General features: G+C 37.7%; 1 protein-coding gene across 8 annotated transcripts in view; it reads left to right on the top strand.

The window, feature by feature from the left end:
* Positions 1-18,833, top strand: part of OCA2 (OCA2 melanosomal transmembrane protein) — a 298,538-nt gene that overhangs the window by 121,001 nt on the left and 158,704 nt on the right. The gene's annotated exons all lie outside the window — the stretch shown is intronic.

Here is an 18,833-nt window from a genome sequence, read left to right as displayed (position 1 = left end):
TATTTTTAGTTTTTTAAGGAACCTCCATGCTGTTCTCCGTAGTGGCTATATCAATTTACATTCCCACCAACAGTGCAAGAGGGTTCCCTTTTCTCCACACCCTCTCCAGCATTAATTGTTTGTAGATTTTTTGATGATGGCCATTCTGACCAGTGTCAGGTGATACCTCATTGTAGTTTTGATTTGCATTTCTCTAATGATTAGTGATGTTGAGCATCCTTTCACAAGTTTGTTGGCAATCTGTATATCTTCATTGCAGAAATGTCTATTTAGGTCTTCTTCCCAGTTTTGGATTGGGTTAATTGTTCTTTTGATATTGAGCTGCATGGGATACTTGTATATTTTGGAGATTAATCCTTTGTCAGTTGCTTCATTTGCAAATATTTTCTCCCATTCTGAGGGTTGCCTTTTCACTTGTTTATGGTTTCCTTTGCTGTGCAAAAGCTTTTAAGTTTCATTACCATACTGTCTTAATTACTGTAGCTTTGTAGTATAGTCAGAAGTCAGGGAGCCTGATTCCTCCAGCTCTGTTTTTCTTACTCAAGATTGTTTTGGCTATTCATGGTCTTTTGTGTTTCCATACAGATTCTGAAATTTTTTGTGCTAGGTCTGTGAATAATGCCATTGGTAGTTTGATAGGGATTGCATTGGATCTGGAGATTGCTTTGGGTATTATAGTCATTTTCACAATGTTGATTCTTCCAATCGAAGAACATGGTGTATCTCTCCATCTGTTTGTATCATCTTTAATTTCTTTCATCAGTGTCTTATAGTTTTCTGCATACAGGTCTTTTGTCTCCTTAGGTAGGTATTTTTATAGGTATTTTATTCTTTTCGTTGCAATGGTAAATGGGAGTGTTTCCTTAATTTCTCATTCAGATTTTTCATCATTAGTGTATAGGAATGCAAGAGATTTCTGAGCATTAATTTTTTATACTGATACTTTACCAAATTCAATGATTAGCTCTAGAAATTTTCTGGTAGCATCTTTAGGATTCTCTATGTATAGTATCATGTCATCTGCAAAGAGTGGCAGTTTTACTTCTTCTTCTCTGACTTGGATTCCTTTTATTTCTTTTTCTTCTCTGATTGCTGTGGCTAAAACTTCCAAAACTATGTTGAATAATAGTGGTGAGAGTGGGCAAACATGTCTTCTTCCTGATCTTAGTGGAAATGGTTTCAGTTTTCCATCACTGAGAATGATGTTGGCTGTGGGTTTGTCATACATGGACTTTATGATACATGTCATACATGGACTTTATGATGATACAAGTTCCCTCTATGCCTACTTTCTGGAGGGTTTTTTTATCATAAATGGGTGTTGAATTTTGTCAAAAGCTCTTTTTGCATCTACTGAGATGATCATATTGTTTTTCTCCTTCAATTTGTTAATATGGTTTATCACATGGATTGATTTGCGTATATTGAAGAATCCTTGCATTCCTGAGATAAACCCCACTTGATCATGGAGTATGATCCTTTTTATGTGCTGTTGGATTCTGTTTACTAGTATTTTGTTGAGGATTTTTGCTTCTATACTCATCAGTGATATTGGCCTGTAGTTTTCTTTTCTTGTGGTATCTTTGTCTGGTTTTGGTATCAGAGTGATGGTTGCCTCGTAGAATGGGTTTGGGAGTGTTCCACCCTCTGCTATATTTTGGAAGTGTTTGAGAAGGATAGTTGTTAACTCTTCTCTAAATGTTTGATAGAATTAGCCTGGGAAGCCATCTGGTCCTGGGCTTTTGTTTGTTGGAAGATTTTAAATCACAGTTTCAATTTCACTGCTTGTGACTGGTCTGTTTATATTTTCTATTTCTTCCTGGATCCGTCTCAGAAGGTTGTGCTTTTCTAAGAATTTGTCCATTTCTTCCAGGTTGTCCATTTTATTACCATATAGTTACTTGTAGTAATCTCTCATGATCCTTTGTATTTCTGCAGTGTCAGCTGTTACTTCTCCTTTTTCATTTCTAATTCTGCTGATTTGAGTCTTCCTTTTTTTCTTGATGAGTCTGGCTACGGATTTATCAATTTTGTTTATCTTTGCAAAGAACCAGCTTTCAGGTTTATTTATCTTTGCTATCCTTTCCTTCATTTCTTTTTCATGTATTTCTGATCTGATCTTTATGATTTCTTTCCTTCTGCTAACTTTGGGGTTCCTTTGTTCTTCTTTCTCTAATTGCTTTAGGTGTAAAGTTAGGTTGCTTATTTGAGATTATTTTGTTTCTTGAGGTAGGTTTGTATTGCTATAAACTTCCCTCTTAGAACTGCTTTTGCTGCATCCCATAGGTTTTGGGTCATCATATTTTCCTTGTCAATTGTTTCTAGGTATTTTCTGATTTCCTCTTTGATTTCTTCAGTGATCTATTTGTTATTTAGTAGTGTATTGTATAGCCTGCATGTGTTTGTATTTTTTACAGTTTTTTTTTTTCTGTAATTGATATCTAGTCTCATAGCATTGTGGTCAGAAAAGATGCTTGATATGATTTCAATTTTCTTAAATTTACCAAGGCTTCATTTGTGACCCAAGATATGATCTCTCCTGGAGAATGTTCCATGAGCACTTGAGAAGAAAGTGTATTTTGTTGTTTTTGGATGGAATGTCCTATAAATATCAATTAAGTCCATCTTGTTTAATGTGTCATTTAAAGCTTGTGTTTCCTTATATATTTTCATTTTGGATGATCTGTCCATTGGTGAAAGTGAGGTGTTAAATCCCTTATTATTATTGTGTTACTGTCGATTTCCCCTTTTATGGCTGCTAGCATTTACCTTATGTACTGAGGTGCTCCTATGTTGGGTGTATAAATATTTACAATTTTTATATCTTCTTCTTGGATTGATCCCTTGATCATTATGGAGTTTTCTTCTTTATCTCTTGTAATAGTCTTTATTTTAAAGTCTATTTTGTCTGATATGAGAATGGCTACTCCAGCTTTCTTCTGATTTTCTTTTGCATGGAATATCTTTTTCCATCCCTTCACTTTCAGTCTGTATGTGTCCCTAGGCCTGAAGTGGGTCTCTTGTAGACAGCATATATATGGGTCTTGTTTTTATATCCATTCAGCCAGTGTATGTCTTTTGGTTGGAACATTTAATCCATTTACATTTAAGGTAATTATCGACATGTATGTTCCTATTACCATTTTCTTAATTCTTTTGGGTTTGTTATTGTAGGTCCTTTCCTTCTCTTGTGTTTCCTGCCTAGAGAAGTTCCTTTAACATTTGTTGTAAAGCTGGTTTGGTGGTGCTGAATTCTCTTAGCTTTTGCTTGTCTATAAAGTTTTTAATTTCTCTGTCCAATCTGAATGAGATCCTTGCTGGGTAGAGTAATGTTGGTTGTAGGTTTTTCCCTTTCATCTCTTTAAATATATCTTGACATTCCCTCCTGGCTTGCAGAATTTCTGCTGAGAAATCAGCTGTTAACCTTATGGGGATTCCCTTGTATGTTATTTCTTGCTTTTCCCTTGCTGCTTTTAATATTTTTTTCTTCGTATTTAATTTTTGATAGTTTTATTAATATGTGTCTTGCCATGTTTCTCCTTGGATTTATCCTGTATTGGATGCTTTGCATTTCATGGACTTTTGAGTATTTCCTTTCCCATAGTAGGGAAGTTTTCAACTGTGATCTCTTCAAATATTTTCTCAGGTCCTTTCTTTTTCTCTTCTTCTTCTGGGACCCCTCTAATTCGAATGTTGGTGCATTTAATGTTGTCCCAGAGCTCTCTTTGACTGTCCTCAATTTTTTTCCATTCTTTTTTCTTTATTCTGCTCTGCAGTAGTTATTTCCACTATTTTATCTCCCAGGTCACTTATCCGTTCTTCTGCCTCAGTTATTCTGCTATTGATTCCTTCTAGAGAATTTTTAATATCATTTTTTGTGTTGATCCTCATTATTTTTTTGCTCTTTAGTTCTTCTATGTCCTTGTTAACTGTTTCTTGTATTTTCTCCATTCTATTTCCAAAATTTTGGATCATCTTTACTATCCTTACTCTGAATTCTTTTTCAGGTACATTGCCTATTTCATCTTCATTTGTTTGGTCAGGCCTGTTTTTACCTTGCTCCTTCATCTGCTGTGTATTTCTTTGTCTTCTCATTTTGCTTAACTTACTGTGTTTGGGGTCTCCTTTTTGCAGGTTGCAAGTTCATAGTTCCTGTTGTTTTTGGTGTCTGCCTCCAGGGTGTAAGGATGGTTCAGTGGGTTGTGTAGGCTTCCTGGTTGAGGGGACTGGTGCTTGTGTTCAGGTGGATGAACCTGGATCTTGTCTTCCTGGTGGTGTGTTTTGGGGTGTCTGTGAGCTTATGATTTTAGGCAGCCTCTGCTAATGGGTGGGGTGGTGTTCCTGTCTCGCTAGTTGTTTGGCATGGGGTGTCCAGCACTGTAGCTTGCTGGTCATTGAGTGGAGCTGGGTCTTAGCATTGAAATGGAGATCTCTGGGAGAGCTCTTACCATTTGATATTACATGGGGCTGGGAGGTCTCTGGTGGACCAATGTCCTGACCGTAGCTCTCTCCCCTCAGAGGCTCAGGCCTGACACCCGGCCGGAGCACCAAGACCCTGTCAGCCAGATGGCTCAGAAGAAAAGGGAGAAAAAAAAAGAAAGGAAAAAAAGTTATTAAAATATAGAAAAATTATTAAAAATAAAAACGTAATTAGAGAAAAGAAAGAAAGAAAGAAGAGAGCAATGAAACCAATAAACAAATCCACCAATGATTACATGCTTTAAAAACTATACTACAGAAATAAAAAACAAAAGCGGACAGACAGAAGGCTAGGATAAATAGTAAAAGCAAAGCTATACAGATAAAATCACACAAGGAAACATGCACATACAGACTCACCGAAAGAGAAAAAGGGGTAAAAAAATATATATATATATAAAAGGAAGAAAGCAACAAAATCAATAAACAAATCTACCAATGATAATAAGCTCTAAATACTAAACTAAGGTAAACATAAAACCAGAAACAAATTATATGCAGAAAGCAAACCCCAAGTCTACATTTGCTCCCAAAGTCCATTGCCTCAATTTTGGGATGATTTGTTGTCTATTCAGGTATTCCAGAGATGCAGGGTACATCAAGTTGATTGTGGAGATTTAATCCACTGCTCCTGAGGCTGCTGGGAGAAATTTCCCTTTCTCTTCTTTGTTCACACAGCTCCTGGGGTTCAGCTTTGGATTTGGCCCTGCCTCTGCTTGTAGGTCACCTGAGGACGTCTGTTCCCGCTCAGACAGGATGGGGTTAAAGTAGCTGCTGATTAGGGGGCTCTGGCTCACTCGGCCGGGAGGAGGTAGGGGTATGGAATGCGGGGTGATCCTGTGGTGGCAGAGGCTGGTGTGATATTGCAACAGCCTGAGGCATGCCGTGTGTTCTTCTGGGGAATTTGTCCCTGGATCACAGGACCCTGGCAGTGGCAGGCTGCATAGGCTCCCAGGAGGGGAGGTGTGGATAGTGACTTGTGCTTGCACACAGGCTTCTTGGTGGTGCAGGATCAGCCTTAGCATTTCATGCCAGTCTGTGGCTGCGCTGATAGCCACAGCTCATGCCCAACTCTGGAGCTCGTTTAGGCAGTGCTCTGAATCCCCTCTCCTTGTGCACCCCAAAACAATGGTCTCTTGCCTCTTAGGCAGTTCCAGACTTTTTCCTGGACTCCCTTCCGGCTAGCTGTGGCTCACTAGCCCCCTCCAGGCTGTGTTCACAGAGCCAAACCCAGTCCTCTCCCTGGGATCTGACCTCCAAAGCCTGAGTCTCAGCTCCCAGCCTCCACCCACGCCAGCAGGTGAGCAGACAAGCCTCTCGGGCTGGTGAGTGCTGGTGGTCACCGATCCTCTGTGTGGGAATCTCTCCTCTTTGCCCTTTGCAACCCTGTTGCTGCACTCTCCTCTGTGGCTCTGAAGCTTCCCCCCCCAACCCCCCGTCTCCACCAGTGAAGGGGTTTCCTAGTGTGTGGAAACCTTTCCTCCTTCACAGCTCCCTCCCAGAGGTGCAGGTCCTGTCCCTATTCTTTTGTCTCTGTTTTTTCTTTTTACTTTTGCCCTACCCAGGTACATGGGTAGTTTCTTGCCTTTTGGGAAGTCTGAGGTCTTCTGCCAGCGTTCAGTAAGTGTTCTGTAGGAGTTGTTCCATTTGTAGATGTACTTTTGATGTATTTGTGGAGAGGAACGTGATCTCCACGTCTTACTCCTCTGCCATCTTGAAGGTCCTCCCTGATTCTGCCTGATTTCATTCATATTCTGATAAAATTTTAAGAAAATGATTACATTTTCTATTTAGTCATAGTATGTTATATTAATGGGAACTGAAGTTTCTTCAAACTAATACTAAGAATAAAATGATCTGTCCCCTCTTGCTTTTCAATTGAGGTGGATGAATTCACTGATGAAGAACTTAAGAATTAAAAAAAAAAATAGTGTTAGAAAATGATGGTCTTTAGGGATTTTTGGAAAGCTGTTATAAATATTAATATATAATTTCTTCATATACTAAAATAAAAACAATGTGTTAAAGAGAATGCAAATGGTATTTTACATATCTTAGAGTTAAAATTAAATTTTACAATTAATTTTCATTTGTCATTCTTTGGTCATTAGAATTTTCCCAATATCTCTTCTCTGAAGTATCAGTAAAAATGCTTCCAAAATGGTGTCATTTATTATAGATGGTATGTTTATGCCTGTGTGTCCGTGAAGTGTGTCAGTTTGTTTGTGTATATGTACTGTCTTTCATAAAAATATTTAAGCCTTTGAGAGTTCATGGTTCTAAGGTGTTGATGGCCATTTTGTGGGCCCGCTACGTTCTAGAGATTCAGGGTATAACTTAGATACTTTTATACTTAAACTTTAATACTCCCTGATTGCCCTGGAAAACCACCTGTGACACTTCACCAATCTTGCTGCATGAGCTGAGCAGCAGACCCCCCATCATGTCTCATGAGCACACCAGAAAGTGATAGAGCCCCATGATCTGCCTTGGGGCACCTGTCACTCAGGATAGGCTGCATATGCATGGGAGAGCACTATTTTCAGAGAAAAATGTTGTTTTATTATTTTTATTTTACAATAATACATGTATTTTAGAAAATGTAAATCACACACACACACACCACAAATAAAAAACTGTCATAATCCCACTACCCAGAGATAAATCCTCTTAATATTTTGGTGCATGTAGTCTCCAAGAATGTTTGTATGTGGATATACATGGATAAAAAAGGCTTCTTCTCTGGCCAAGATGGAGTAACAGGGACTGTATTTACCCTCCTGCTTGAGACATCCAAAAAGAAAATAAACCAAAATCCCAAAAACAAAACCAGGAACAAACCAAAACCAAACAGTGGTAATCAAAATACTGGATATCAGGTAAAAAAGGGCAGTGATCCCTGAGAAATGAGAAACAAATGAAATGAGCCTATGATTGCCCCAGCTCACTGCATTGAGAGACTTTCCAGGATGCAGGGCAGGGAGAGAGAACCCATGTGGATCCCACCAGATTCCTGGAGTTGAGGGGATAGAACTGACTCTGAAGAGACCAAGGCAGGTAAAATTTTCAAGAAAGAGAACCAGAGAGGAAAGAGCTGCACAGAGAGAGAGGGAAACTACCTGTGGCCAGGGGAAGAACAACTCAAAAAATTAGAAGAAAGAGTGCTTGATACACTCAGGGCGAGGAATAATGTCTGTTCCTGCCAGGAAGACTGTAAACTTCTTAATTTATGAGGCATTGGATAGAGTACACTGAAGGGTCTTGCCTCATATTGGTGAGTAATTAGCTCTAGACTGAACACTGCCCTGATTCCACCTAATAAATCTTAAAATAAAGACCCCAAATAATCAAATTGTTTCTAAGTAGTTTAACTGCATCCAAGAACAAACCTCAAGAATCTAGGAATCCAACAGCACACAAGGTAAAATTCACAATATCTGACATCCAATCAAAGATTACCAGGCATGCAAAGAAGCAAGAAAATTTGACCTATCACGAGGAGAATATGAATGAACCATTTGAAATCAACCCAGAATAGACAAAAGTGTTAGAATTAACAGACAAGTGCATAAAATCTGTTATTATAACTGTATTCCAGATGTTCATTAAGTTAAGCAGAAACATGAAAGATATTTTTTAAAAAGGCCCAAATCAAACTTCTAAAGATGAAAACTATAACGTATGAGATAAAAATCTCTTGTTAGGATTAAAAAGGCAAATTAAGAATTACAGAAGAAAAGACTAGTGAACTTGAAGACATAGGTCCAAAGTAAAACCGAGTGAAAGTAATGAAAAGCATTCGTGAGCTAGGGGAAAACTTCATGTGGCCTAATATATCTGTAGTTCTTGTCTCTTAAGGAAAGAGGGGGACAGAAAAAGACATTTGAAGAAAATATGGTTTAAAATTTCAAATTTTATGAAAGATATAAACCCAGAGATTCAGGAAGGTCAATGAAGTCAGAGCACAAGAAAAATGTAGAAAACTAGGCCATGTCATAATTGTTGTACACATGAAACTTATATAATGTTATAGACTGATGATACCACAGGTAAAAAAAAGGCATAATGGGTCATTTACTTTTTCAAGAGCTACACTTTGACTTGGATATTTCATTTTGGAAATAATAAGAAATAATTGTTTTAAAAATAACTATTTTTTTTGGACTTCCCTGGTGGCACAGTGGTTAAGAATCTGCCTGCCAATAAAGGGGACATGGGTTCGAGCCCTGGTCCAGGAAGATCCCACATGCCACGGAGCAACTAAGCCTGTGCACCACAAATACTGAGCCTGCACTCTAGAGCCCATGAGCCACAACTACTGAGCCAGCATGCCACAACTACTGAAGCCTGTGCACTAGAGCCTGTGCTCTGCAGCAAAGAGAAGCCACTGTAATTAGAAACCCATGCACCGCATTGAAGAGTAGCCCCTACTCACCACAACTAGAGAAAGCCCATGCACAGCAATGAAGACCCAAAACAGCCAAAAATAAATAAATACATTTATAAAAAAATTTATTTTAAAGATCTATTTAAAATAGCTATTTTTAACTACAGGAAATTGAAAAACCTGTGTGAAAAAATTCCAAGACTCAAAGACAAAAGTGAAATTGTGAAGTATTTTGAATTGAATTATGAAAACAAAATTTGTGGGATTCCTCTCAAGCAGGAGTCAGCAAACTTTTTCTTAAAAGTCCATATAATTAGTATTATAAGCATGTGGGCCTTATGGTCTCTGTTGCAATCACTCAACTCTGCCACTGTCACAGGAAAACAGCCACAGACAACACATAAATGAATGTGCATGTCTGTATTGCAGCCTGAAATTGTAGTTTTCTGGTACCTGCTCTAAAACAGTATTTAGAGGGGAATTTATACCATTAAATACCAATATTAGAAAAGAATAAATGTCTCAAATCAGTGACCTCAGCTTCAATCTTAAGAAACTAGATAAAGAAGAGCAAGTTAAACTAAAAGTAAGCAGAAGAAAGAAACACAGGCCAGCATGGAGAACAGAAAAACAATAGAGAAAATCAATGAAAGCAAAAGCTAGTTCTTTGATAAGATAAATAATTCTGACAAACTTCTGGCCAAACTGTTGAAGAAAATAAGAGAGAAGACATAAATTACTAATATCAGGAATAAGAGATGTTACATCACTAAAGAGCATACAGACATTAAACATTGTTAGGGAGTGTTGTGGACAACTCTATGCCAATAAATTTGACAACTTAGATAAAATAGACAATTTTCTTGAAAGACACACTCTACCAAACCTCACTCAAGAAGAACTAGATAACCTGAGTAGCCCTATATCTATTAAAGAAATAGAATTGGTAGTTAAAAACCTTTCCAGAAAGAACAAAAGAAAACAAACAAAAAACTCAGGCTAATATAGCTTCTTTGGTGAATTCTACCAAATGTTTAAGGAAGAAATAATGCTACAACACCAATTCTACACAAACTTTACAGCAAATTGAAGAGGAGAGAATACTTCTCAGCTAACTATATAAGGTCCTGATGCCTAAACCAGACAAAACCAGGATAAGAAAGCTATTGAGAAATATTTCATATGAACATAGATGTAAATTTTTAAAAATTAGCTAATCCAATTTAACAATATATAAAATGAATAATACAGCACAATCAAGTGGAATTTATCCTAGAAATGGAAGATTGGGGTTATATTTGAAAAATGAACCAGTGCAATTTACTAGCAAGCTAAATGAGAAAATCCATATGATCATCTCAATAGATGCAGAAGAAAACTTGGCAAAATTCAACATCCATTACTGATAGAATCTCTCAATAAACTAGGGAAAGAAGAGAGCTTCTTTAGCCTTATAAAGAGCATCTATGAAAAGCTTAGAGCTAGCATCGTACTTAAATGGGAAAAACTGAATACATCCATAGATCAGAAACAAGACAAAGATGTCTGTTCTCACCACTTAAATGCAACATTTTACTGGAGGCTCTAGCTGGTACAATAAGTCAAGAAAAGAAATACTAGGCATCCATAATGGAAGGGAAGAATTAAGTCTTTATTTGCATTTGACTTGATTGTCCATGCAGAAAATCTGAAGGAATCTACAAAAAAAAAGCTCCTGGAAATAATAAGTAAAATTGACAAGTGTACAAGATCAATATAGAAAAAGTAATGGTTTTCTATATTCTAGCAATAAACAGTTGGAAATTGAAATAAAAATGCCATTTACAATAGCATCAATACATAAAATAGGGTAAATCTGACCAAACATATGCAAGAAAACAACAAAATATTGCAGAGAGTAATTTAAAAAGATCTAAATAAATGGGGAGATATATTTTGGTCATGGATCAGAAGACTCAATATCGTTAAGGTTTCAGTTCTCCCTAGATTGATCTGTAATCATGCAATTCCTATCAAAACCATAGCACAGCAAGTTCTGTTTTTTTTTGTTTTTTAGAAACTGATACACCGATTTTAAAATTTATATGGAAATTCAAAGTATCCAGAATGGTCAAAAACGACTCTTAAAGTGCAGAACAAATTGGGAGGGCTAGTACTACCTAATTCCACTACTTATTATAAAGCCACACTAACAAAGACAGTGTGGTATTGACATCAAGATAGGTGGATAGATAAATGGAACAAAGTAGGGAGTTCAGATATAAATCCTCACATACATGACTTTTGACAAAGTGATTTTTGACAAAGGTGCAAATTAAGCCAAATAAGTGGAGAAAGGATAGTTTTTTCACAAATAGTCCTGGAACGAATGGACATGCATATGCAGGAGAAATAAACTTCAGTCCACGCTTCCCACTTTATCAAAAGATTAACTCAAACATGGATCATAGACATAAATGTAAAGGCTAAAACTTTAAAATTTCTTATAGAAAATATTTTGCAGTAGAATAGGTATAGAAGTAGTTCAAGTTAGAGAATGGCTACTGTAATTTATGACTGATTTTAGAACTTTGCTTTCCATTTCTGTTATTTGTCTCTTCTTTTTATGACAATATATTAATGAATGCTGCAATAGCTTAGCTTCCCCTGGCTGGCATCACGTGGTTTGGGTTTTTTTTTTTTGGCTGTGTTGGGTCTTTGCTGCTGTGCATAGGCTTTCTCTAGCTGCAGTGAGTGGGGGCTACTCTTCATTGTGGTGTGTGGGCTTCTCGTGGTGGCTTCTCTTGTGGAGCACAGGCTCTAGGCATGCAGGCTTCAGTATTTGCAGCATGCAGGCTTAGTAGTTGTGGCTCACAGGTTCTAGAGCGCAGGCTCAGTAGTTGTGGTGCATAGGCTTAGTTGCTTCGTGGCATGTGGGATCTTCCTGGATCAGGGGTCAAACCCATGTCCCCTGCATTGGCAGGCAGATTCTTAACCACTGCACCACCAGGGAAGTCCCCACATTAGTTTTAATGTAAAACTCCAGGTGTCATGCCTTTTTTGGACACAAATTGAGTTAACTCTACCTCATTTTAAACTTGTCCTTAGAGTCCTAGGTCTGAATGTTCTGACTAAACAGTGGGATGTGACCCAAGACAGGCTTTGGGTCCCGGACCTCTACCAAGTCACATAGAAAGCTGAAGGGAAAGAGCAGTTTGTCAGACTATTCCCATTCTTCCATGGCATCCTAACATGCTGTTGTAAATATCTAGAGTTTAAACCTGACAGTAAGGGAGAAAGGTGAGATTTTGCAAAAACACAGAGGGCCCTGGAGGTGAGCACCCTCTCTGGTTGCACTGAAGCTCAGCCTAGGCTACTTACCCAGCTTTGTGTGAAAGTGGCATCCTCTGGGAACATGGCTTTAGGGTTGTCCTGTTTTACTGAAGATGGCATTCCTTGTCTTCCACTTAATGACTTTCCCTGCATTTTAGGGGTTAAACTATATCTTGCAGAAAAAGTATCTAATGAATGTCTTTTTGTGGATAACAAAGAGTGGTTTTAATCCATTTTGTAGTAGTTCAGAGATATGGGAATATTTATTTGTATGGAGACACAAATGAACACATAGTTCCAGGGATAGTGTCTTTAGCAGAGATTAATTTATAAAGTCTCATTATCAATAATGACAGCACAGCTATACATTTGCATCACATGATGGGCACAATTATTTGGCATTATTTTGTTGTTAATCAGTGAACTGAAATAAGAAGACAGATTATCAAATTAAAATAAAATTTGAAATTAATTTTTAAAATATTCACAAAGAAAATTAATACTTAATATGTAATTCAGAGGAGTAATTAAAAAACAGTACTAGGCTGGAGAAGGTGCTGAAGGGTTGGAGACAAGATGGTGGAGTAGAAGGGCTTGAGCACAACTGCTCTCACAAAAACACCAAAATCACAACTAACTGCTGAACAACTGTTGACAAAAGAGACTGGAACCTACCAAAGGAGATATTCTATATCCAAAGACAAAGAAGCCACAACAAGACAGTAGAGGGGCACAATCATGATAAAATCAAATCCCACACCCACCAGGTGGACGACCCACAAACTGGAAAATAATTATATCACAGAGTTTCTCCCACAGGAGTGAGAGTTTGGAGCCCCATGTCAGGATCCCTAGCCTGGGGGCCTGGCACTGGGAAGAGGATCCCCCAAAGCATTTGGTTTTGAAGGCGAGTGGGGCTTGATGACAGGAGCTCCACAGGACTGAGGGAAATAGAAACTCCACTCTTGGAGAGCACACACAAGGTCTCGTGCTCACTGGGACCCAGAGAAAAAGCAGTGACTTCATAGAAGCCTGGACCAGACCTACCTGCTGGTCTTGGAGAGTCTCCGGGGGAGGTGGGGGTGTTGGCTGTGGTTCACTGTGGGGACAAGGACACTGGTGGTGGAGGTATCAGGGAGTACTCATTGGCCTGAGCTTTCCTGGAGGTTGCCACTTTGTCACCAAGATGTGGTGCCACCCTACATTCTGTAGGATCCAGTGCTGGGACGCCTCAGACCAAACAACCAACAAGGCAGGAGCACAGCACCACCCATCATCAGACAGGCTGCCTAAAATCTTCCTAGGCCCACAGCCACTTCTAAACACACCCCTTCTATCTACAAAACAGAAACAGACTCACAGACATAGAGATCAGACTTGTGGTTGCCAAAGGAGAAGGGAGGAGGGGGAGGCATGGACTGGGAATTTGGGGTTGGTAGATGCAAACTATTACATTTAGAATGGATAAACAACAAAGTCTTACTGTATAGCACAGGGAACTATATCCAATCTCTTGGGATAAACCATAATGGAAAAGAATATTACAAAAAATGTATATATGTGTAAAACGGAGACACTTTGCTGTAGAGCAGAGATTGGTACAACACTGTAAATCAACTATACTTCAATAAAAAAAATAATAAACACACCTCTTGACATGACCCTGCCCACCATCTCCATCCATCAGTGGGCAGGCAGGCACCAGTCCCTCCAACCAGGAAGCCTGCATGAGCCTCTTAGACCAGCCTCATCCATCAGTGGGGAGACACCAGAAGCAAGAGAACTACAGCCCTGCAGCCTATGGAACGGAAAGTGCAATCACAGAAAGTAAGACAAAATGAGACAGCAAAAGAATATGTTTCAGATGAAAGAACAAGAAAAAAAACCCCAAAAGAATAACTAAGCAAAGAGGAGATAAGCAATCTAGCCAAAAAGAATTCAGAGTAATGATAGTAAAGATGATCCAATATCTTGGAAAAAGAATAGAGGCACAGATTGAGAAGATACAGGAAATGTTTAGCAAAGAGCTAGAAGATATAAAGAATAAACAAACAGAGATGAACAATACAATAACCAAAAGGAAAAATACACTAGAACGAATCCATAGCAGAATAAATGAGGAAGAAGAACAGATAAGTGAGCTGGAAGAGAGAATGGTGGAAATACTGCCATAGAATAGAATAAAGAAAGAAGAATGAAAACAAACGAGGACAGTTTAAGAGACCTCTGGCTCAACATTAAATGCACCAACATTTGCATTATAGGGGGTCCCAGAAAGAGAAGAGAGAAAGGGCCTGAGAAAATATTTGAAGAGATAATAACTGAAAACTCTTCTAACATGGGAAAGGAAACAGTCACCCCAGTCCCGGAAGTACAGAGAGTCCCAGGCAGGATAAACCCAAGGAGGAACACACCAAGATGCATATTAATCAAACTGACAAAAATTAAATACAAAGAGAAAATATTTAAAACAACAAGGGAAAAGCAACAAATAACATACAAAAGAATCCCCATAAGGTTATCGGCTGATTTTTCCACAGAAGCTCTGCAGGCCAGAAGGGAATGGCGTGATATATTTAAAGCAATGAAAGGGAAAAACCTACAACCAAGAATACTCTACTCAGCAAGGCTCTCATTCAGATTCAACAGAGAAATCAAAAGCTTTAAAGACAAGCAAAAGCTAAGATAATTCAGCACCACCAAATCAGCTTTACAACAATGCTAAAGGAAGTCTCTAGGTGGAAAAGAAAAGGCTGTAACTAGATACAAGAAAACTAAGAATGGAAAGGCTCACTGGTAAAGGCAAACATACAGTTAAAGTAGGAAATCATCCACACACAAATATATTACAACCAGCAGTTGTGAGAAGAGGTGAGTACAAATGCAGGATATTGGAAATGCATTTGAAATTAAAAGGCTAGCAACTTAATCTTGTATATATATAGACTGCTATATCAAAACTTCATAGTAACTCCAAACCAAATATCTACAATAGACATACACACAAAAAAGAAAGAGGAATCCAAACACAACACTAAAGTTAGTCATCAGATCACAAGAGAAGAGAGCAGAAGAGGAAGGGAAGAAAAAAGACCTATAAAAACAAATCCAAAACAATTAACAAAATGGCAATAAGAACATACGTATCAATAATTACCTTAAATGTAAACGGAATAAATGCTCCAGCCAAAAGACATAGATTGGCTGAATGGATACAAAAGCAAGACACATATATATGCTGTCTACAAGAGACCCAATTCAGATCTAGAAACACATACAGAATGAAAGTGAAGGGATGGAAAAATGTGCTCCATGTCAGTGAAAATCAAAAGAAAGCTGGAGGGACTTCCCTGGTGGTGCAGTGGTTAAGAATCCGCCTGCCAATGCAGGGGACATGGGTTTGAACCCTGGTCCGGGAAGATCCCACATGCCCCGGAGCAACTAAGGCCGTGCGCCACAACTACTGAGCCTGTGCTCTAGAGCGCATGAACCACAACTACTGAAGCCTGCACACCTAGACCCTGTGCTTGGCAACAAGAGAAGCCACTGCGATGAGAAGCCTGTGCACTGCAACAAAGAGTAGCCCCCGCTCACCGCAACTAGAGAAAGCCTGCGCTCAGCAATGAAGATCCAGTGCAGCCAAAAATGAATAAATAAATGAATTAAGTTTTTAAAAAGCTGGAGTAGCAATATTCATATCAGACAAAATAGACTTTAAAATAAAGCCTGTTACCAGAGACAAAGAAGGACACTACATAATGATCAAGGGATCAATCCAAGAAGATATAACAATTGTAAATATATATGCACCCAACATAGGAACACCTCAATATATAAGGCAAATACTAACAGCCAATAAAGGAGAAATTGACAGTAACACAATAATACTGGGGGACCTTAACACCCAACTTTCATCAATGGACAGATCATCCAGAGAGAAAATCAATAAGGAAACAGAGGCCTTAAATGACACATTAGATCAGATGGACTTAACTGATATTTACAGAGCATTTAATCGAAAAGCAGCAGAATACACATTCTTCTAAAGGACACATGGAACATTCTCCAGGATAGATCACATCTTGGGTCACAAATCAATCCTTGGTAAATTTAAAAAAATTGAAATCATATCAAGCATCTTTTCCAACCACGACGCTATGAGATGACAAATCAACTACAAGAAAAAACTACAAAAAACACAAACACGTGGAGGCTAAACAATATGCTGCTAAACAACCAATGGGTCACTGAAGAAATCAAAGAGGAAATTAAAAAATACATAGAGATAAATGAAAACATGATCATCCAAAACTTATGGGGTGCAGCAAAAGCAGTTCTAAGAGGTAAGTTTATAGCAATACAATCTTACCTCAGGAAACGAAAAATCTCAAATAAACAACCTAACGTTACATCTAAAGCAACTAGAGAAGGAAGAACAAACAAAACCCGAAGTTAGTAGAAGCAAAGAAATCATAAAGATCAGAGAAGAAATAAATGAAACAGAGATGAAGAAAACAGTAGAAAAGATCAATGAAACTAAAAGCTGGCTCTTTGAAAAGATATACAAAATTGATAAACCTTTAGCCAGACTCATTAAGAAAAAAAGGGAGAAGGCTTAAATCAATAAAATCAGAAATGAAAAAAGAGGAGTTATAACTGACACTACAGAAATACAAAGGATCATAAGAGACTACTACAAGCAACTGTATGCCAAAAAAATGGATAACCTAGAAGAAATGGAAAATTTTTTAGACAGGTACAATCTCCGAAGACTAAGTGAGGAAGAAATTGAAAATATGAACGAGCAATCACAAGTACTGAAATTGAAACTGTGATTAAAAAACTCCCAACAAGTAAATGTTCATGGTCAGATGGCTTCACAGGTGAATTCTATCAAACATTTAAGGAAGAGTTAATACTTTCTTCTGAAACTATTCCACAAAATTGCAGAAGAAGGAACACTCCAAAAGCCATTCTATGAGGCTACCATCACTCTGATTCAAAAACTAAACAAAGATACCACAAAAAAGAAAAATACAGACCAATATCAGTGATGAACATAGATGCAAAAATCCTCAACAAAATACTACCAATCTGAATTCAACAATAAATTAAAAGGACCCATACACCATGAACAAGTGGGATTTATCCCAGGGATGCAAGGATTTTTCAGTATCTGCAAATCACTCAGTGTGATACTGATTGTGATACCACATTAACAAAGTGAAGAATAAAAACCATATGATCATCTCAATAGATGCAGAAAAAGCTTTTGATAAAATTCAATGCCGATTTATCATAAAAACTCTCCAGACAGTGGGTATAGAGAGAACATACCTCAACATAATAAAGGCCATATATGACAAGCCCGCAGGAAACATCATTCTCAACCATGAAAAAGTGAAAGCATTTTCTCTAAGATCAGGAAAAAGATAAGGATGTACACTCTCACCAGTTTTATTCAACAGAGTTCTGGATGTCCTAGCCATGGCAATCAGAGGTTAAAAAGGAATAAAAGGAATCCAAATTTGAAAAGAAGTTAAACTGTCACTATTTGCAGATGACATGATACTATACATAGAAAACCCTAAAGATGCTACCAGAAAATTGCTAGAGCTCATCAATGAATTCAGTAAAGTTGCAGGATACAAAATTAATACACAGATGTCTGTGGCATTTCTATACACTGAAAAGGAAAAACCAGAAAGAGAAATTAAAGAAACAATCCCATTTACCATCACATCAAAAAGAATAAAATACCTAGGAATAAACCTACCTAAGGAGGTAAAAGACCCATACTCCGAAAACTATAACACACTGATAAAAGAAATTGAAGATGACACTAAAAAATGGAAAGATAGACTATGTTCCTGGATTGGAAGAATCAATATTGTCAAAATAAGTATACTATCCAAGGCAATCTACAGATTCAATGCAATCCTTATCAAGTTGCCAATGCAATTTTTCACAGAACTAGAACAAAATGTTTTAAAGTTTGTATGGAAACATAAAAGACTCCGAATAGCCAAAGCAATCCTGAGAAAGAAAAATAGAGCTGGAGGAATCAAGCTCCCTGACTTCAGATTATACTAGAAAGTTATAGTAATCAAAACAGTATGGTACTGGCACAAAAACAGAAATATAGATCAATGGAACAGGATAGAGAGTCCAGAAATAAACCCATGCACCTATGGTCAATTAATCTACGACAAAGGAGTCAAGACTATACAGTGGAGAAGAGACAATGTCTTCAATTAGTGGTGCTGGGAAAATTGGGCAGTTATATGTAAAAGACTGAAATTAGAACGTTGTTTAACTCCATACACAACAATAAGCTCAAAGTGGATTAAAGACCTAAATGTAAGACTGGATACTATAAAACTCTTTGAAGGAAATATAGGCAGAACACCCTCTGACATAAATTGCAGCAATATCTTTTTTGATTCATTTCCTAGAGTAATGGAAATAAAAGCAAAAATAAACAAATGGGACCCAATTAAACTCAAAAGCTTTTGCACTTCAAAGGAAACCATAAACAAAATGAAAAGACAACCCACTGAATGGTAGAAAATATTTGCAAATGTTGCCACCAACAAGGGATTAATCTCCAAAATTTACAAACAGCTCATGTGGCTCAATATAAAAAAATCAAGCA

This window comes from Balaenoptera ricei, chromosome 7 (genome assembly GCF_028023285.1).
Source record: "Balaenoptera ricei isolate mBalRic1 chromosome 7, mBalRic1.hap2, whole genome shotgun sequence".
Classification (NCBI taxonomy): Eukaryota; Metazoa; Chordata; class Mammalia; order Artiodactyla; family Balaenopteridae; genus Balaenoptera; species Balaenoptera ricei.
This window is presented reverse-complemented; position numbering and strand designations above follow the sequence as displayed.